Below are 22,684 nucleotides of genomic sequence, written 5' to 3' on the forward strand. Positions count from 1 at the left end.
TTTTAATCTAGTCAATTTCTTCATTCATTTCTTGTATCCAATCTTCATTTTCTAAAGCATCCTTTATTGATTTGGGCTCAAAATCACATAGTAAGCATGCATCACCATTGAGTCTTCTTCTTTTCATTACACTTGATTCAAAATCTCCAATGATTTGATTAGGTTTATGATATCTTCTCACATATTTTTCTAACATAGGTAGTTACCTTCTTCATTCTTCTTTAGGTACATCTAGAAAAATAATCTTAGGCTCATTTCCTCTTCCTTGTTTAGGTTCAAGTTCAGGTTCTAAATTCTTGGCATACACTTTCTAATGGTTGGCAATGCCTATCTATGACTCAACATCTCTAGTCTATTTCTTGGTACCCACTCTCTACTATTTAGAATTTTGCATTTGCATTCCATCATTTCCTATCTGATGGGAACTTGCAGCTTGACTAGTATTTTCACTTTGAGTGTTGGGAACATCATCATCCACATAGATGAATGTACTATAGTCTTCAATTTCTTCATTACATGAAGTATCATCTCTTTCTATAAACTCATCAACTCTCACATTTGCACTTTCCACAACTTTGTTAGTGTTAGAATTAAAACACTTATAATCTTTTCTTTTAGTACAATAACCTAGGAATATGCCTTCATCACCTTTTGTATCAAGTTTTCCATTCCTATTGCCTTTCAAAATATAGCATCTACTAACATTTTTTTTGAAATATTTAACATTAGTAGCATAGGCGTACCATAGTTCAAAAGGTGTAGCATAAAACTTTTCTTGACTTGAATTCTATTTTGGGTATAGATAATAGTACTAACCACTCCTCTCCAATATTTCTATGACACATTCATCTCCATAATTAGTGTTCTTGCATAGTCCATTACTAATTTTTTTACCCTTTCAGCTATCCCAGTTTGGAGAGGGGTCCTTGGTGCTGACATCTATCTTTTGATTCCTTTTCCATTGTAGAAATAATTGAACTCATGTGAGATGAATTCACCACCTTTGCCAGATCTCAAACACTTCCCTATTTCTTTTTCAACTTTGGCTAAATACCACTTGAATAACTAAAAAGTATTTGTTGGTGTAAATAAGTATTTACTATTTACACTTAAGTTTACTTAGATTAATGCATTATTTTATTATATTACATTATTTTATTATTTTGTTTTGTGAGACACTTTGGAATTTGTGTACTCTCATGAGTTTTCATGTTGACAACATGGAAGTACACAACTCTATTTTAGCACATGGTGTCTACAACACTAGAGTTTGCATCATTCTCTGAGTTGTCATGTAGACAACATATTTATTTGCACTCCTTTTTAGCACATAAATTTGAGTGTTAAACCATTGTAGGCTTATCCTCGCATTATCTCACTTACTTTTGTGCTTAATGGAGGATAATCCATATCTGGTGGACATGTGCCTGGTTGTATGACTTATCATGTTGTTGACTTCTATGCATTCTAGAAGATCTTAGAGGCCTTTATATATAGGCACTCCTAGTGCACTTTCATATGACATATTGAATGAATATATCATCATTCTAATCATACTCTCTCTTTGGTCTACTATTGTCCTTGTGTTTGAGTTCCTTGGTCTTGGGTGAATTCTGCCTTAAGACAAATTCTTACATGGTATTAAAGCTTGGAGAGATTCTCTACACATAGCCATTTGAGACTATTCATGCTTCAACACCTTGACCTAAATCCAAATTATCTATAGAAACTGAGAGCGTCTAGAGTCAGATTTGACTTGCCATTACATTCAGAATCTTGATTCGAAGAAAATTAGCTATAAATTTTCCTATATTGGGCTAAAGTCAATTGTGAGGCAATTTTTTTTGCAACCTAGCACCCAAAGGCACCAATTTGCAAATCAGGTATAATTTAATCGATCTATTAATCTATTGTTCATATTTGAATTTAATTTGATATTTGCAATTTTATTTTTGGACAATTTTGCCCAATCAAGCTGGTGGAGAATTTTTTTTTGTAGAACCGGGTAGTCACCCCCCTGCCCTACAAATTTCATAGAATATTCTTTTTTTACAGGCATATATTCCTTATTCTCTCATCGATAGGCAACAATCTAATTTCCAGCCAACCTTGCTAACACTCATTTCTTGGCAAGCGACACAATATTTCTAGCCAAGCACCTTAGAAAATTGACATGCACAATCCTACTGGCAAGGAAACTCATTATTTGAACCCCACACAAGTAGGCCTTTATACATTTCTTAAGGCTAAATCCCCATGAATGTGGGATAAAACCTTAAAAATCCTAGCCTATGGATAGTTCTTTTAGTGTTGTAGAATTAGATCGACGACATATAGTCCCACCACCTCGACACCACAATCCTTAATCTCCAACAATGACTATATTTCATAGCCCACCCATGTGGAAAAATTGATGTCATCTACCAAACAAGACATGCCACATCAGAGTTTTTTTTGTATAGTTAGTATAATTGACACATTATCTCCTGCATAGCCCGAATTAACTACCACGTTAGCCGTACACTTGGAGATTTGTACAATCTGAGTCAGCTAGTCCATATGCCTATGTTAGTAGGACATGTAAGAAAACTATACTAGATAGTGCTTTTTGTACTACTAACATCATCATGACATCATCATAGGGCTGAGAATTGCCAACATCATCAAATCAATGAGCCTAAATTTGATAGCCATTTGACCATCATTCCAGGGTAAATTTGAACTGCTGTGAAAATCGTATTATCGTCAAATTCAACCCCATCTTTTGCTGATGCAACACCTCTCCAATTTGATTTTTAATTTTGTAGTCTGAATTTGGGAGGCCATATCTCACTCATCTGGACTCCAATTCAAGTGCAATTTTTTTTGAAATTGGGTAGAATTTCTTAAACTTTTCATTGGTGCAACTCTTTTCTAGTTTTGGTGCACAGATTTGTCAAAAATTGCATCTTTTGGTGACTATACCTATCCAATTCTATATTTTGCAAATTCAAATGCTCTGAACAGGCTTATCTAGATACGAAAAATAGGTTTTTTTTTTTTTTCTTTAAAGTGCATTATTTTTCATCTACTTTCTAGATCTACAATTAGATTGTACGGTTGTGTGGAAAAAAGTGTCACTTTCAGAAATAGGGCCTTTCTTTGCTTTGTATTACTTCAAATTTTTGTACATTGTAAAGTTCTAGATTTCTAATCTTTCAAGAGGATGTAACAAGAAAAATTAGAAGTCCATGAAGGCCAAAATTGGAAAGTGTCCATTTTAATCACAATACTTATAAAGTTCCAAAAGCATCTATTTTGGGGGGGATTCTTGATTTAGTGAAAAGAGGGGTGTTCTTGGTGTTGTGTTCCTTCTTTTTTACAATTTTCTTTCATTTTTTTGCATTATGAGAAAGTTTAAGTTTCCAAAATTAACTACACATAACTATCCTACATGGTCCATCAAAATGTGGTATCATTTAATGCATAATGGAGTTTCTTAATATGTAGATGGTACCCTTCCTAAACTAGCAAGTGATAATGTATCAACAAGTGATATTTCAACTTGGGTGGCAATGGATAGGAAAGCCCTAGGTGATATATGTTTGGGGGTTGATGACAAGATCATGTATCAAATTAAGAAGTCTTCTACATCCAATGAAGCTTGGGATGCCCTCAAAAACCTATATGGTAAAGTGTTTGAAGAGGATGTTTTAAAAATTGAAGATGAGCTTGTCTCCTTAGATCCTAAGTCATTTGATTCTATACAAGATTTCATCATTAAGTGAATGAACACTTACTGATTGTGGGAATCCTTAAAAAGATGATAGATTGATCTATCTTATTCATAACAAGCTTCCATTAGAGTATTCCACAATTGTTTCTTCTTATAACACCTCAAAGACTACATTAGGGTCTTCCTATAAGAAAGTCTCTTTTGATGAATATGGTGATCTATTGGATATAGAAGAGAAGAAGTTGATATCATTGAGGATTCTCAATTCACCTAAGTCTAAATAATTGGTGGCCAATAATGAGGGTTCTCAAAATTCAGCTAGTCAATCTTCAAATAAAGGAAAGAGTAAGAATAAGAAGTGGAAGAACAAATCATAGGATGCAAAAAAGACAACACCATAATCAAATCAACAAGGAAAGTCTTCCTTAAATTCCAACAAAAAGGGGGTCAATAATAAGGAGAATAAAAAATGTGCTTATTGCAAGAAAATGGGTCATGAAGAACATGTGTTATCATAAGAAGATTGATGAGTTGACCTCTATCATGAAGAAACATAATGTTCCACTGCCTAATGCTTGTGAGGATAAAGGATCTTCTTCAAATTTAAAGGGAAAAGGGCAAGCACTCATGGAAAATTCAAACTCTTCAAAGGAATGCATATTTGACTTAGGTGCCTCATATCTTATGGGTTCTTCAAAAGGGGATTTTTGTTCAATAAAGCAGTCAAAGGTACCGCACATCTTCATGGGAGATGATACTAAAATGGAAGTTGAAGGAAAAGGAAATGTCAAAATGGAAAATGGAGAGTTCAAAGATGTTCTCTATGTTCCAAATCTAATTTCTAATCTCCTATCAATCTAGCAAATCACTCACCTTGGAGATGGTCATAGAGTTGAGTTCCTCCTAGACTTAGTTTAGGTGCACAGTCTAAAAGATGACTCATTGGTTGCAGCAGGGAAAGTGAATCATGATAAGAGGTTTTACTCTTTCTCCCATTTTGTGCCCAAGTCTCCTTCATAGGACTTGTTAATAAAATCCAATTCTCAAATGCAATTATGACATGAGTGGTTTGGTCATCTTGCCTTCCACTATCTTTAGCAACTTTTCTTAAACAAAATATTCAAAGGTCTACCCAAAATCAACTTTTCCATAGGTGAATGTTCAATAGGTATAGTAGATATGCATCTAGAGGAGAAGTTATAGAAAGGGAAGTCTTCAAGAGCATTAGTTTTTCTTCAAATGGTTCACATGGTATTAGTAGGACCTTTTGCAGTGACATCAGTTAGCTAGGGTTGCTACATGCTTGCCTTTATTGATGACTTTTCAAGATACACTTGGGTCTACTTTCTTCATCATAAGAATGAAGTATTGGAAAAGTTTCTAGCCTTCAAGGCTCATGTTGAATAGAAATCAAGAAAATCCATCAAAGTTCTCCAAATGGATAATGAAAGCAGATATGTGAACATAAGACTTATAGACTTTTGTAGACTTGAGGGAATTGATCTTCAAAATCTACCAACATTCAGTGTACATAAGATAATGTCACAACATTGAGGATCTAAACTCTTAAGTCTATGGAAAGTTGCATGATATAAGCCAAGTCTCTAGATCCATCAATTGAAGTTGAAGCAATCAATAGTGCCACTCACATTCTAAATAGGTCTCCTCATCTAGCCTTAGATGGCATAACTCCTTTTGAGGCATGGTGTGGCAGAAAATCAATTGTGACACACTTCAGAGTCTTTGGTTGTCCTACATGGGCAAATACATATTCCAAGGAATGTAAGGCATAATCACCTTAGCCTTGTACTTTCATTGGTTATGAAGATAGTGTGAAAGCATACTGACTATTGGATCTAGAGACACATCAAATTTTTGTGGAGAAGGATGTACGCTTTGAGGAAAGTTCACCAAGCTTGTCCTCTAATCCTCTCCACACATTATACCATGTGAAAACTGATAGTGACACCAATGATAGTACTTCAATAGATTTAGACAAATGGGGTTCTATTGACAGTTGTAGCAAGAGGTCACTACATCATTCCAATCCACATGCATATATTCCCACAGTGATAGGTCCAACACAACAAGGTCCATCCAATCTTCTTGGTCCAACATTAGTGATAGATTTGGGGGAGAATATTAATTATCTACCTCTTCTTCTTGATGCAACAACATCTTCTTCAATTGTCATGAGGGCTCCATCTAACCCTCTTGTTCATTCTCTACATGATCAATCATTATAGGTTGAAGTGATTGTGGATACTTATGATCATCAATTGTAGAGGGATTCTTCATCAGCTAAGGAGATAAACAATTCTTTGAGATAGGTTCTTTAGCTAGTTGAATAGGTTTTAGAGGCATCACTTACCTATGGGATTCTTTCCATGCATAGTAGAAGTATCTCATTTGTACCCTTGGCCTTGTTTCTTCCTAAGGGGAGGAACACCATTTTGCAATTTTGGATCAGCTTCTTCATTAGAATAGTCACTGGCACACATTCTTCTTTAGGGGGGGCCTATCCTATCTCTCTTCCTCTTCTCATTTTTCTCTTATGTATATAATAGATGTATTTCATAATGGGGAGGTCTTGATTACTCCATCCATCCATACATTGTGTGTATGTCATCCGTCTTTTTGTGGGAGGGTTTTTCCCACGAGGTTTTCCCTCTTTCTTTGCTTTATGAAAGATTGCATTTCATTATGTACATGGGTACCTAACATGGCCTAGTAGCTGAGACCCATCATGCATTGCATCCTAGATTTTGTAAGCTTAAGGGAATTCCCCTAAGTTTCACTTAAGGGGGGGGGGTGTTGGTGTAAATAAGTATTTACCATTTACATTTTACTTAAGTTAGTTTAGGTTAATGCATTATTTTATTAAATTAAATTATTTTATTATTTCATTTTGTGAGACACTTAGGAGTTTGTGCACTCTATGATTTGTCATGTTGACAACACAAAAGTACGCAACTCTATTTCAGTACATGGTTTATACAACACTAGAGTTTTCATCATTCACTGAGTTGTCTATGTCATGTAGACAACATAGTTATTCACACTTCCTTTTTAGCACATGTCTACAACATAAATTTGTGTGCTACACCATTGTATGCTTATCCTCTCATCATCACACTTATCTTTGTACTTAATGGAGGATAACCTATATCTGGTGGACATGTGCTTGGTCGTATGACTTATCATGTTGTTGACTTCTATGCATTCTAGAAGCTCTCTAGTGGCCTTTATATATAGTAAATCCAAGTGTACTTTCATATGGCATATTGAATGAATATATTATCATTCTGATCATACTCTCTCTTTGGTCTACTATTGTGCTTGTGTTTGAGTTTGTTGGTCTTGGGTGAAATCTTCCCTAAGGAAAATTCTTACAGTATTAGATTTAGCTTTAAGAAACATCATAGTCATCATTCTAGAATAGTCATCTATAAATAGAATGAAATATTGATCTCCACAATAACTTTTAACACAAATGGGTCTACATAGGTAAGTATGCACCAATTCCAAAATGTCACTAGAAGTATATGTTTTACTCTTGAGACTAGAATTTATCATCTTTCCTAATTGACGCTGTTTACACATAACATTATCAAGCTTCTTTAGTTTAGGCAATCTTCTTACTTTCTTCATCTTGCTGATATTCACCAAATTGTCAAAATTTACATGACACAACCTCTTGTGCCATAGCCAAACATCTTCTTGTAGTGTAAACATACATGTCCCACTTGATAGGTCTATGTATGAAGTACTCAACAACATATATGACCTAATATTCTACCAATCCTAGCCAATCATCCTAAAAAAAAATTATATTCTTAAATAAAAGTTACAAAAAACAACATTAGGCACCACATAAAAATATGGTAAGAATGCTACTAATATATTAATCACACATAAAATTCAATATATGACAAAAACCATAATTAGGTGTAGCAGTCCAATATGTCATACATTGCAACTATTATTGATATCTCAAGTGTACTAAGAGAAAAACATTGTGATACCATACCAATCAAGACAACCACTATCACATACATTAGTGAAATAATTGAATACATCATAAGAAAATAAAATAAAGAATAATTAATCTAGTGATATATGGTAAAAGAAAATTCAACTATAACACTTTTATAAAGGAAAATTTTAACAATAATAAAATTGATATACTTCAAGGACAATTTTTTTAATTTTTGTTAGGAATTTGAAGATGATGTAAACTGAGAAGATGCATACAACAACATGAATTTTTTTATTACAAATTTTTTAATTTAATTTGAATAAGAATTGATCTATTTAAAAAAATAAAATTTAAAGATGATTTTTTGATTGCCAAAAAATGGTGAAAATTAGGGGGTTTACCTCTCGACAAAAAAACTATATATAAAAAATATTTTATTGGTTTGAATTTAAAATATGTGTTAGAATACATGTATAGCCAAATAATTGTTGACAATTGGAAAATGGAGATATTTAATTGTTGTCATTTATGGCAACACATGCTATACATGCTTATAGGAAACCTTAGAAATAAAGATACTTAGCTTTTGGTACTCAAAAATTATCTAACTATGGAATTTGGTATACATTAGTGTATTGTTTAGTTTATAACTTTTTTGCTGACATCATATTATGACTAGCGAAGTTATATGGAGATAGTATACATGTTGATGATGATGTGTATAATCTTTGAAGTTAGTATAGACTATACATAAAAGAGATATTTGTGTTTTAAGAGAAACAAAACAACAAAATTAAAGGACATAATTAACTCTTTTACAAAATAGTTACTTGTCCAATTAGGGCCGACCTTCAAGATGTTTATCTAAGTTGGAAAAGTGCATTATGGTCTTAACCAACATAGAAAAAATTCATGTAAAAGCATGGTGTTTATCCAAAAGACATCTTGCAATAAGAAGTGTAATTGTGTAGTTGTTATGTTGAGCAGTTGTATCCAAACTTTTGTGAAAGTGATATATGCTAGTTTTGTGAAAGCTATTTTGTGATCTGAGATTGAGCTAAATATTAGAGATCAATCAAGGATAAAGTTATAGTACCAATATTCTAGAAGTCTGACTACTTGTTTAGGTAGTGGACTTTTCTTGTAATTGGAAGTGCATGTTTGGGTAGTGAGCTCATCTTGCATCTACTATTGGCACAACTCCTAATAGGGTTGGCACAACTCCTAACAGGGTTAGAATCTCCTAATAGGGATTTAAAGTCTCCTAACAAGGACTCTCTATACTCAATTTTTTCATTGACTCCTAATAGGGTCCATCCTCTAACAAGGAACTTATATATTAGTATATTATTTGGTGGGTATCATCCCCTCTAGGGTTTTCCTTTGGCTAGGGTTTCCCTAGTTAAAAATAATGGTGTTATAAGTTATCTTTGTGCATGGTTATTATTACTATTCAACATTACTTTATCACTTTGTTATGTATGGTTTAAAGTAAGAAATGATATGCAGTTGTTGACTAAAGTTTGTAGATTATTGATTCACCCCCTTCTCAATAGTCCCTATTTCTAACAATTAGTATTAGAGCACAATTACTCTAAAGAGGTTTAATAGATTAAGATCCCTATAGATATGGAACAATTGATGAAGAATCTTGAAGATGCACTTGGAACAATTGATCTCCTTACTGAAGAAAGAGATAAGTTGAAGGATAGATATGAGGACTCCAAAGTATACATTGGGCAATTGAAGGAAAAGGTTGAACATCTCAAATCCAAGCTCAAATCTATTAAATCTAAAATCAGTCATGATGATTATTCAAAGCTAAAGACAAAATACAAGATCTTGAAGCATGAATTTAAGATTATGAATCTAAAGTTGACTTTGAGGAATGATCCTAGAAAAGTTGAAACTGATTTGAATACTAAGAGTGCAGATCTTAGAGCAAGTCTGGCAAAGAAGACATATGAATTTGAAACATTGAAAGAAGATTCGAAAGAAAAAGATAAATCTGATGATATGATTGAATCTAGTCAATCTTTTGATAACCCTAAAGAAGTTGGATAGGAAAAGGAAGTCAAAATATTGGATGAACCAAAGCAAGAGGAATCTCCTAAGGAAACTAGGTATGAATTTATAGGTTTAAATGTTTTTCATGTAATGAAATAGGCCATATGAAAAGAGATTGTACAAATAATTCATTTAATCATGTTAAAGACTTTTATTGTCAAAATTGTCATGGTATAGGTCATAAAGAAATTGATTGTAGGAAACTAAAGTATGATAATGATAGAAGGATCAGGAGAATGTCTAGAAATACTAACCCTACAGATAGAAAAAGATCTAATGAAAGGACATCAAGAGAAGGAGGACCTTATGAAGACAAAAGATAGATCATGTGTTATAAGTGTAACAACTTTGGACACATAGCTCGAAATTGTCATGCACCTAATGATCAACAAAATCCTATAAGTAGAACAATAGTATGTTAGTTATTGAACAACTTTAGACATACAAAAAATTATTATAGAATGGATAGAAACTTTGGAGATAGAAGGAACAATGGAAGAAACTTCAGAAATTGAAGGAATGATGGAAGAAATGTTAGAAATGATAGAAGAAACCATGAGAGGAACTTTGGAACTAACAAAGATAATGAGGAACAAAGAAATGTAGTTAGTGAAATTTAAGAGGAACTTAATGAGGCATTTGTAAAAGGATTGGATATCTTAAAAGATAAGTTAGATGGTGGCAAAATAGGAAGATCAAAGTTAATTATTGAGTTTGATTCAATTAAGTTGCATTAAGCTCATTCACAACATCAAAATTTGAAAATTTAATTTAGAGATTGAATTAGAGGTAGCAAAGTTGGGAAAAGATGTATCAAGTTATGTTTAGATGGTACCTAAGCTCACTTGTAATTTAGAGCTTATCTAGATAAGTTATGAAGAAATTACTGTTATTATAGAAGAAATTAATTCTATAGCAGTAGTTGAAAAACTATGTTTTTGTAGAGAATTTCATGAAGAAAAGTCTTGAGGAGCATTTTCATGATGAAAGGAGGATATGGTAAGCCTCAAGTGGCATTTGAAGATTAGATAGATAATCTTAAGTAGTTACTTGATTATAGAATGTAATTGATAACTTTTTTGTGTTTGCAAAATACATAATTGATGCAAGTTCAAGTCGATGGAATAAATGGAGTACAAACTTGATTTTCACTTCATTGCAAATACATCTAAAGCAAAGAAAACTCATAAGTGACTTTTCAATGTGATTGTGAAGCAAACCTTATTTTTAGAAAAATGGTATTTTATCATTTTCCCTAAAATTTATTCCATAAAAATTCATATTTGTTAGAAGCATGGATATGTCAATAGTTCACAATTTTGAGAATGAGGATAGACCTAAGTTGAAGGATGTTTCTATGGAACTTGTAGAAGGAAACCCTAACTCAACATTATCCATTACTCCAAACAATGTAGTATATTTTGAAGATGTAGGAAGTTATCTTAATAGTAAGTTTGAATCTACTGGGAGTGAATATATGAACAAGGATATGGAATTAGTTTTTAGTCATGAAATGACTATGAAACCTAGATTTGAACACCTCAAGGAACTAGACTTGTTCAAATGTCATTTCTACCATGAATTGGACACAGATGAGTGGATACATATTATACTAAGTAGGATACATTATGGGAAACTATGGATGCAAGATAGTGTAGTTGATATTTCTATTGACCTTATTCATGAGGTAATTGGTCTTTGTAAACAAGGCAGTGTACCTATAGATGAGAAAATTGTTAAGAAGAAAGTTGAGAGATATACCAAAGCAATATATAATGGAAAGGCTATGGTGATCAAGAGCATTAAGCAAGATAATGTAGGATTCCTGAGTTAAATTATAGCCTACTCCGTATGTGCAATCTCAAAGATTGATGACCTGTCAACCAGATTCATAAATGCAACATATAAGATATGTATTGAGAAGGAACAAGAAAACCTTAGTGAAATTATGAGAATGCAACTTCTAGAGAACCTAGAAAAGATCATGAGGAATAAGAATGATGTGTTTATATTTTAGTCACTGATCAATCACATATTCTTTCATGTGCTTAAAAAATTTCCACACTTATTAGTCACAGAAATAATGAGTAGTGATAGATATACAATAAAGAAGATTACAGAAGTATGCAAAATAAATCCAATAGATAAGATATTGGATAGTGGAAATTTGATTATGAAGACATTTCATAATGAAATGAGATAGAGATTTAGAATTGCACTTGCAATTGTAGATAAATTTAAAGAAGACATTCATGTTATAATTGATATAGAGTATACTTATATACAAGCAGTAGAACCTTAAGAAACATTTCTTGATCCCTTAGGTTATGAGTTGAGAGATGATATAGTAGTTGGTTATATTGATTTATAGTTGAAATAAAAGAAGGACAAATCAAAATATAGATTTGGAACATATGATTAGATTACCCAGTCAACTCATTAGGCATACTTGGAGAAGGCATTGCACAATAAGATAGAGTCTATAATGAAGGAAGCTTTACTAGAGGCGTGTATGACTGAGAGTGAATCACAGGTAGTTAGGAAAATTACGAAGCAAGGAATACTAAATGTGAAACCTTTATCGGTATCTATTGCAGAGACATCTTGGGAAAAGAGTATTCCATATGTAGCAATATCAAATGTGCAACCTAGTGAATCAAAGAGAAAATATGAGAGATTATGGAAGCAATGACCACAAAGATTAAATGGGTCAAGCAACATGGCATTGGACCAAGAAAGAGGCAAAAGAAATTGCTGACAATTGTTGAGTCCTACAAAGAGGAAGAAGAAGATCAAGAAGTTAAATAAGCAGAGAAGGTAACAAAGCAATTAGCAAGAAAAGCTCAACAACCATGGAAGCTGAAGATAGAGAAAATAAACTCAATTATTTCTATTGAGGGTAAATTCTATGATTTGTATAACAATTTTGAAAAAGATTAGATTGATATCTCCACTATGAGATACATTATAGCCAACAATATGAAACTGAAAGATATTGAAGGCATAGTAAACCATAAAGACTATGACAAACTTATTGAGAAGAAGGCACCACCAAGTGAAGAAGATTTAGAACTTCAAAATTCTATGCTAAGAACTATATGAAAGATTGATTATGGAGAAGAGATTAAGAGATTGTTAAATAATCTTACACCATACTTAAGAAATAAAGTGAGACCTTTTTTGTTTATGGTGGGTGAGAAAGACAAATTAAGAAGTGAAACTACAACAACAATAAGTCAGATGTTGATAGAGTCTAAGGCAGAATTTTTGCCAGCACCCAAAACTTTAGAAGTGTCAGTAAGTGGTGACACTATGCAAATAGATCAGAGTAGTGTTACCATTAACATTGATGATACAAATCAATTTGAAGGTGCTAAATAGAATGAACCTAATACCAAGGATATTAACAATAAATTGACTCAAATTAAAGAGAAGAAGAGATTACTAGAAGAAGAGAAGAGACTAGTAGAAGAGGCCAAGAAAAAATTTCTTGAGGACAAGAAGAAAATAAAAGAGTAGCAGAAGCGGAAACAAGAAGGAAAATAGAGGAAGACAAGAAGAAAATATTGGAAGAGGAAAAAAAGAGAGAAAATAAAAGAAAGGAAAGAGAAAAGAAAGAGGAAAAAGAGAGAAGAATCAAAGAGGCAACTGAGAAGAAGCACATGGAGGATGACACTAACCCTTCTAGTTCATCTACTTTACTTTCACTTGCTAGCCTAGCAACTGATTATGATGATCAAACTAATTTGACCTCATCTTTATCAAAACTCATTTAGAAGAACAAGATAGAGAAGAGCCTATAGAAAACCTTTGTTAGAATTGGTAATCTTTCCTTGGTTGTATTTATTAATTGGGATAAACCAAGGTATCCCTTATGTTGTTTTTTCTCTAGTCCACATGTGAGGACAAGTCTATTTTGTAATTCCTTTATTAAGGAAAATAGTTATTCCTCCTTAAGAGGATAATGAAACTTGTTTTGTACACACTTATGAATGTGGAAATAATTCACATGGGAGTTACAAATAGCTCCTCCTCTCATCTCTTTATAAGAGATGCTTCTCTCTCATTCTAAAACACACAATCACGATGTAGTTCATGTAATGAGCATTGTGGCCCCCCATTATCTCCTTCTCCCTTTTTCTTCATTCTTAGGCATTTGCCTCATTCATATAATTCACAAGGGGTTTTCTTTGCTTTCCCCTTTGAAAATCCTTGTCTCCTCGTTTGTGTTGATCTTGGGAAGTTCTTAAATATGATGGTAATTACATTCATCACAAACTCTCTTTGATTAATTTACAATTCTTTAATTTTAGTTCATTTCAATTTTATAATTTTTAACATGGTATCAGAGCTACTAATCCTTGTTTTGAGTTTTATGTGATGAAGGTTGTCATTCATTGCAAGCACATCTTATTAAATTATCTCTACCCAGGTATCTCTATTAAAAAATTAATATTTTTTTTGCTCTTGTTTTAACAAGTAGCATTTATCAATTTTAGTTTAATAGTATTTATTATTATTTTTTGTTTTTAAATATTTAAAATAAAAATTACATTATTATTTCCCTAATATTTTATTGAAGGGGTTACTTTAATAATGATAATTAATGTTATCTATACATTATAGTCAATTAGATTTAATTCTATTCATATTATATATTTTAAAAATATTTTCTCTTATCTTTTTTTTAATATTTAATATTTTTTTTAGAACTTATATGAAATTCTAATATTTTAAAATCTTATTTATATTCAACTTCAATTTCTATGTCATACCTATTCATTTAAAAAAAATAAAAATAAAAATTGTTCATACATTTAAAAAACCTATAATAATATTTATCTCATTTTAAAAAAAATATTTAATCCAAATATTCTAGTTTTTAAGAAATTATAAACAATTTCTAATATGACCTTTTCATATCTGTTGGATTTCTTTTTTTTAGAAATTTCTTTAATCTATTTTCTTTTTTTAGATCTTTCCTTCTAACCTCCTATTTTTTCTCCTTCTTCAAGTTTGGCCTCTTAATCTCTTATTCCTTCTTGGATTGCATTTCATTTCATTTTCTTTGTAGTTTTTAACTGCTTATGGTTCTTAGTTGCAGTTTGCTTGCTCGAACATTTTTTGTGAGCTTTTGCATGAATTTTTTTCTATACACATCAAGCCTCGATTGTTCTATAATAAATAATTTTTGTTCTATTTATCTATCATTCTTCCTTGCATGTGCCAAATCAATGTCAATGATCTGCGTGTCTCAGCTAGTCTGGAAGAGCAGATCTTTGATTCGAAGTGATCTAACATCTACAAGTTTTAATGTTTTGTATTCTTAATAGAAGTGTGTTTAACTTTGTAAGTGTTTCACAATTTTTTTTGAATTCCTTGCATGCAAGAAGCTTTTCCATGCAATCCCAGTTGATTGTCTTTGGTGGCCTTGTCTCCTTGCTTTGTTTGTGTAGTTTTAGGAAGACAACTACTCCTCACTAGCTACCAACCTCTTCTCTCCATTGATGTTTTCATTTATCCCTTACTTGGTGCTCTTCCCTAGCTATGTGATGCTCTCTTTCCTCTACTACCCTTGTTGTCCCTTCCATTTTGTTACCCTGTCGTAATTGTAATTGGGGATTCTATTTAATTTAATTTAGTAAATGATTGTTATTTCAACTCTTATATCATTCCTTCTCTCCTGTCATTCAAAGGCATTTCTTTTTCCTCTATCCATTTTTTGGTCTTGCAGCCCATGAGGTGTAACTAAAAGCTCACGCAAAGATAGAGCTTTCATTTGAAATTGTGAATCGATCTTCTCCTCCTTGGCTCTCACAGCATGTGTTGCTCCAACTACTGGCGTCACCTGAGAGATCCAACTATCCTGCATGTTTGCCTTCCCATGCCAAAAATTTTCATATCCTATTTACCTCCTCCTTGCTGGTCGTCGTGACTTCCATCAGATCTATAATTTTTTGCTACTGCTTTGAGTGGGTGGAGTCAAACCCATGCAGCGACATTGACAATCAATATATCAATTTCCAACATGCTGATTTGGTTGCCATGAATTCCCCCATAACTGATTACAAAATCTTCGAAGGGTATGCAAACTACCACAGATAATCGATTACGCAGATTATGCCCTACTCCTCTCTACCTATGCTCGGCTCGGCATGTCACAGTCTACCATTTTTCTCCTTCCTTCTTAGCTTGCCTTGTGGCCCACTTTCTATATTTGAGCTGATACTTTTTTTAATTTAAAGTTTCAAGTTTAATATTACATTTTTATAGTTATTCTTTAATATAGTTTTTTATGTGCTTATAAGGTTTAATATAGCCTTTTTTAGTTTTGTCCTTACTCTAAGAAAAGTTTTGTTTAATAAACCTTGAGCAGTTGTTTTTCAAGTTGTAGTATTAATATTTATTTTCTTTTATTAAATTATTTATAAGTTTCAAATGGTCATATTGTAGGTTATAAAACTAATTTATAACCTCTATACTTGGCCTGTGATCACAATTAGAACTCTTTTATAAAACTAATTTATAAGTTCGGTTATTTACTTTAGTTTAATTCACTTTTTTATAAGTTATAAAATTATTACATTACTAATTCATTTATAACTTATCCATTTGGCTTTTATAATTATAATTCATATTCAGATACGACTGACTTCAAGTTGTTCTTAAATAGTTTTTTTTTAAAAAAAGGTTTCCTTTAAAGGATATTTTTAGATTCCTTAATAATAATAACTATTCTGTAGCATTTTTTTTTCTTTGCATTGTAGAAGAATCATTCCTTCAACATTTTATTGTAGGTCTACATTATTATTCATCTATATCAACTTCTATTTTAAGTTATTCTCTGACATTTTTTTTAACTCTAGATTGATTCTTTCAAAGGGGAGAATAATTATCATTAGATAAAGAGAAATCATAGCTAATAAGAAAAGTTGTTAACAACATTAAAACATCTTTTCTTATGTTAAAATGAATTCATGTAGGCAATTAGTTCAGCAAGTTTTTTTTTCAAATAAAATCAGTACATAAATGTTTCTTTTCTTTCTCTCTCCTATCATAATTAAACCTAAGCATATTGCATGCCTTATTTTTTTTAACCCTCTCCTCTAGACCCAAACCCCTACACTTGATTAGTAGAACCCACCGCCTACACTATAATCATTATGTTGTCATCCCCAGAAGAGGCCCTCATTTGAGGATGAACCCTTCGATTTTCACAGTATTGGACCACCACTAAGATTGCATCAAATAATGCATATGCCCAAGCCACCATATCTATTGGTAGGAGCCTTGCAATATGAATCATTTCCCTTTCAAAATACATGCAATTCCTCAGCCGCAACCCTATTCTCATAGTATCCAAAAGGGTCATTCGTACCATATCCTCATCAAACTTCTTGATGGGAATAATTCCTCCCACCCACACCTTTGAACCATGCAACATATAACCACTGATTGCTTCATCCAATATGGTTGCATTCACACAAGAAGGATTAATACAGATCTCTTGAATCTTCATCAACATTTTGTACTCATGTAACATATCATATATGTTTGAGTATAATATGGACAATACTTGAGTTTGATAGATAGGTCATGGTGCCCATGGCCTCAACACCCCATCTCCTATTATGCTCCTTATTGCATGCTCCACCTCTCTAGGCATTGCATGAAATAGTTCATCAAAATCTCTCCTTAGGTATGTTGACTCCAATGGAAATTCCCATGTTAAAATGGGAATAATCACTCAGAGATTCAACACTTTGTGATCCATTTCCTCTGTAAAACTTGCATTCAAAATTTCATTATAAATATAAGTGTTTTTCATGACAAAAGATACTTTTGCATACTCTACTTTCATATACTTTACCTTCACCTAGAACTAGCTTGACTAAAGTTTTTGACTAAATGCTTCTCTCAACTTCATTCTCTTTTTTTGCAACTTATAGAAGTTTTTTTTTCCTTTTCTATTTGATTACACTATTGACTACCCAATGCATGTTAAGGTATTGCTTTTTGTCTTACTTGCAACTATCTATTCTAGTTGTATTCTTTTGTAATTGCTAAACTTCTATCATTGCTTTAACATCTCTGTTCATGTATGCACAAAAAATAGTTTTTTTTAGTTGTTCATGTAATATTCTTTTTCGGCTTTCATCATTCTAAAAAATTTGGTTATATTATTTTTAACAAAAAATAGTACTCTATTTGCTTTGGCAGTCATTGCTAATGATCATGCATTTTGTTATTTCAATTTATCAAAAATTATTGTTTAAGACATTTTGTCTTTATTCAAAAGATTCATTCTATTTGATATATATTATTATAGAAGGATCCTATCAATGCCTTTTTAAAGGTAAATATTGTGACTTATCATATATTTATTTAAGTATATATGGGTGCACACATATATACGCAGATAAATATATAATTTTATTTATGACTATTATGATTTATAAATTGATATATACCTTCACAAAATGAATTAAGTACTCATTTTTACCCTCAAAGGAGTTTATACCTGATATCCATATTTTGTTTATTTTTTCATTGATCTTCCTTAGATACTTGCATTTACCTTAAATGGATTATGAGTTATCTTAGACATTTTCCTTCATTGTGATATTTTGATATGCACTTAGTTGCACTTTTATGCTTTTATAGCATCATTCTATGCCCATGTTGGCACTTTATGGTTTTATACCATTGATCTACATGATTTAAGTGATTTTTTTTTTAGTAGCATAGGGAGCCAATTTTTCAAGGTTAACTATGTAGGTTCCCTCAGTATAACTAATACATAGTTTCCTTATCTGGCCCATGGAGTATCCATCCATCCTATATTGGTGTGCACTCTTTTTATATGGAGTTCCCCTCCATTTGATCCTATTTATTCTACTTTGAAAGATTGATATTTATATGGAGTCTCCCTTCATTTGATTCTATATGCTCTACTTTGAAAGGTTGATATTTATGGAGTTTCCCTTCGTGTTGTTCCATTTTGTTCCTTAATGAAGAGGATACTATTATTGAAGTTTTCCCTCCAAATTCAGATGATTTGATCCAATTTGAAGGCAATATCTTGTTAAACCCTCATAATCCATTCATTTGAGTATCCTAACAAAAATCATGATAATACTAATTTGATCAGCATGTCTCTCTCTTTACTTTATTTTCATATATTAATTTGATAATAATTTGCATACTTTATTGCTTAGATCATGAGTCATGCATGTTATGGATTGATCCACCAATAACTTGCAATAGGATGATTCATTAAGTGGACTGTCTATATCCATGTGATTGATGCAATGTTGATGCATGTATCATTAGTTGGCCTTCTTTGTGGTCATTAGTACATTAGTATAATATACTTTTCTTGAGAACACTGATCTAGCTTTTTTGTCCTTGTTGATAATATTTTGAGCATATAATATCAGGTTAACTTCATTACTTTGTGGTAATATCTTGTATTTTCCTCTCTATTTCTTTATGAAAATTTTCTTATCCTTATTTAAAAGGATTTCTAATTTGAATATAAAATGAAATGCTCCTTGTGGATAGTTGTCTTGTTTCTTGTGTCTATGTTTTTTAGGTAATCCATACAGGACAATATTATTTGGTGTACATTTAGATTACCTATCCACTTCTCTTTTGGATCTACGAAGATCTACCTACACTCACAAGAGACCTTTTGCATAATTGAAGACATTCTCAAAGATCAAGTTGCTGCTATTTTGAATTTTATTGTAAAAATTTGGGTTTAATACCCTTTGATGTAATTTCTCCAAGTAAAGATTAAAGGGGGGTGTTAGAATTGGTAATCTTTCCTTGGTTGTATTTATTAAATGGGATAAACCAAGGTATCCCTTATGTTGTTTTTCCTCTAGTCCACATGTGAGGGCAAGTCTATTTTGTAATTTCTTTATTAAGGAAAATAGTTATTCCTCCTTAAGAAGATAATGACACTTGTTTTGCACACACTTATGAATGTGGCAATCATTCACATGGGAGTTACAAATAACTCCTCTCATCTCTTTATAAGAGATGCTTCTCTCTCATTCTAAAACACACAATCATGATGTAGTTCATGTAATGAGCATTATGGCTCCCCATTATCTCATTCTCTCTCTCTCTTCATTCTTAGGCATTTGCCTCATTCATATAATTCACAAGGGGTTTTATTTGCTTTCCCCTTTCAAAATCCTTGTCTCCTCTTTTGTGTTAATCTTGGGAAGTTCTTATATATGATGGTAATTACGTTCATCACAAACTCTCTTGGATTAATTTATAATTCTTTAATTTTAGTTCATTTTGATTTTATTATTTCTAATAACCTTGATGGAGGTTATTAACAGACTACATAGTACGTTTGCAATGCAGCACACATAAACATATCCAAAATAGAGGGCATAGGTAATGCTTAAGTCATTTGATGAGGAATTCATTAATTTGTTGAGCTTTGCAGAAACTAAGGCACAAATCTCACATGATGCTAACTTTTGTATCACCATTTATAACGTCTTTATCACCATTTATCAAAATATTAAGAATGGCTTAATAAGTCTTGATACTTGCATCAAGGAACTTCAAAAGTGTCAATAGGATGGGAAGATATTGTACATTAAGTGTACCCTATCTTATAAATTGACTAAGGACATTGATAATCAGATTGAAAGTAGGATGAGTGAGCTATAAGCTCTATCTAGCGAGTTACAACAACCAACTTGTAAGATTGATAATTTTGAAGGACAAGTGGCTAGTATTCACAATGATGTTAGGAAATTGGAACTTTAGAAGGAACAAATTTTTGAAGAGAGTATAAAATTTTAGAGAGTCTATTGCTTTAAAAATATCTTTTGTAGAGAAATAGTTGGAGAAATATCTGAAGGCCAAGGACACTTATTCTAACTTTTGTACTCAGACTTGAATGTAGTTGAGATTGCATCATATGCCTTATGTGCAATTCTCACCTTTGCTGAATCTAACAAGGAAACATGGACTAAAGGTATGGATAATCTTAAAGAAAAATTTGATGATTGCATGAAGATTCTATCAGCTTAAGGTAGAAGGACAATATTTTTTATAGTAGATGAACAATTTTTGACATTTTGACCTTTTTCATTGATGTCAAAGGGAAAAAAAAATGCATGAGGAAATTTTAAATAAGGTAAAAGAACAATGATACACTAGGAGAAAATGCATGAGTATGAAAGTATATTGTAAGGGGAAGCATATGTAAAATGAACAAATTGTAATAGATGTAATGTTATTTTATTTTTGTTAAGTTTTTTTTTCACTTAGCCAATTTTCCCTATTTTGTTGCCATTAATGCCAAAGGGGGAGATTGTTGATAATTGGCTAATAGAGATATGTAATTGTTTCCATTTATGGAAACACATGATGTACATGCTTACTGTTGATCAAATAAGTAAGATTGACAAATGAGTATCAACACACTTAACCATTTTCACTATACATGTCGAGTTACAAATAGTGCCGAGTAGACTAGATGAGACCAATATGTGCCGAGTAACTCAAGATCCAATAGGAGCCAAGCATTGCGAAGTTGATAGGAGCTGAGTGATTCAAGAATCAATAGAAGCTGAGCAATGCAAAAAATTAATAGGTGCCGAGTAACGCAAAAAACATAGTGGATGCTGAGCAATCCAGAATAGATGGTGTCGAGCATCAGTATTACTTCATGTGCCAAGCAATGTAGGATCAGTATGAAACTTTGTGCAATCACAAAAAAAGATGTAAAATGGTTATACATGACTCATGATAGGATAAAAGGATAAGATCAAATCCTTCCATCCACCTATGTGATCCTCATGTAGCCAATCAAAAAATTGGAGACTACATGCAGCCAATGGGTGAATTTCAATGGTTTGAGTGGGAATATTTGAATCAAGGATGCATAATGAACCACTAATATTTATAAGGGAGTCTTGATGCCATTGAACATTATAAGAAGAGGATTTGAAAGAAGAAGGAAAAGCAGAGCCTATTGTTAAGGTTATTGCAAAACATTGGTGTCAAAGATTTAGTGAAAAGGATGACATTTACACATCTAGTTGATTAGAAAAGATCAAGGAACACAATCAGAAGATGAGATCTAGTAGAGATCAATGATAAAAGTGTAGACCAAGAGCCTGAGATCAGCATTAGAGATTGCATTAGATTAGGTTTATTATTCTAATACTCTCTCACAATTGTATCAAGAATTTGGAAATCCTATTGAGTTAGGTGGGTTTAACAGCCTTATGTAAATCCTTTAACAGGGTGGCATTCTAAGTTGAATGTTCTTAAGTCCTCTAACAAGGCACACTCCTAATAGGGTGTAGAAATCCTTTAACAGTTCACATTTAACAGTGTGTTGTAGCCTTTAACAGGATAGGCCTTTAACAGGGCAAACCATCAGAAGTGGTTGAAATCAATTGGTATAGTAATTTTGTGGGTATCATCCCCACCCCAATTTTACCTTCTTATTCCTGGAGGGTTTCTGGGTCAACAAAATCTCAAGTGTTATGTGGTGATGCATGTTTGTTTCTCATGATTGTTTAATGTTTTTATGCATGCATGTTAATTTTAGTTATATGTTATTAAAGATTTAAAATAGGTAAAAAGGCCAGTACTTCTGATTCATCCCCCCTCTCAAAAGAAATCTTCCCATTAAGACATTCCAACACTTATAGGAAACCTTGGAAATAAAGATACTTAGCTTTTGGTACTCAAAAATTGTCTAAGTATGGAATTTGGTATAAATCAGTGTATTGTTTTGTTTATAACTTGTTGTTGACATCATATTATGACTAACAAAGTTAGATGGAGATAGTATACATGTTGATGATGATGTGTATATTCTTAGAAGTTATTACGAGCTGTACAAAAAATAGATATTCATGTTTTAAGTGAAATAG

This window comes from Cupressus sempervirens, chromosome 9 (genome assembly GCF_028749045.1).
Source record: "Cupressus sempervirens isolate cs-2001-9-10 chromosome 9, ASM2874904v1, whole genome shotgun sequence".
NCBI lineage: Eukaryota > Viridiplantae > Streptophyta > Pinopsida > Cupressales > Cupressaceae > Cupressus > Cupressus sempervirens.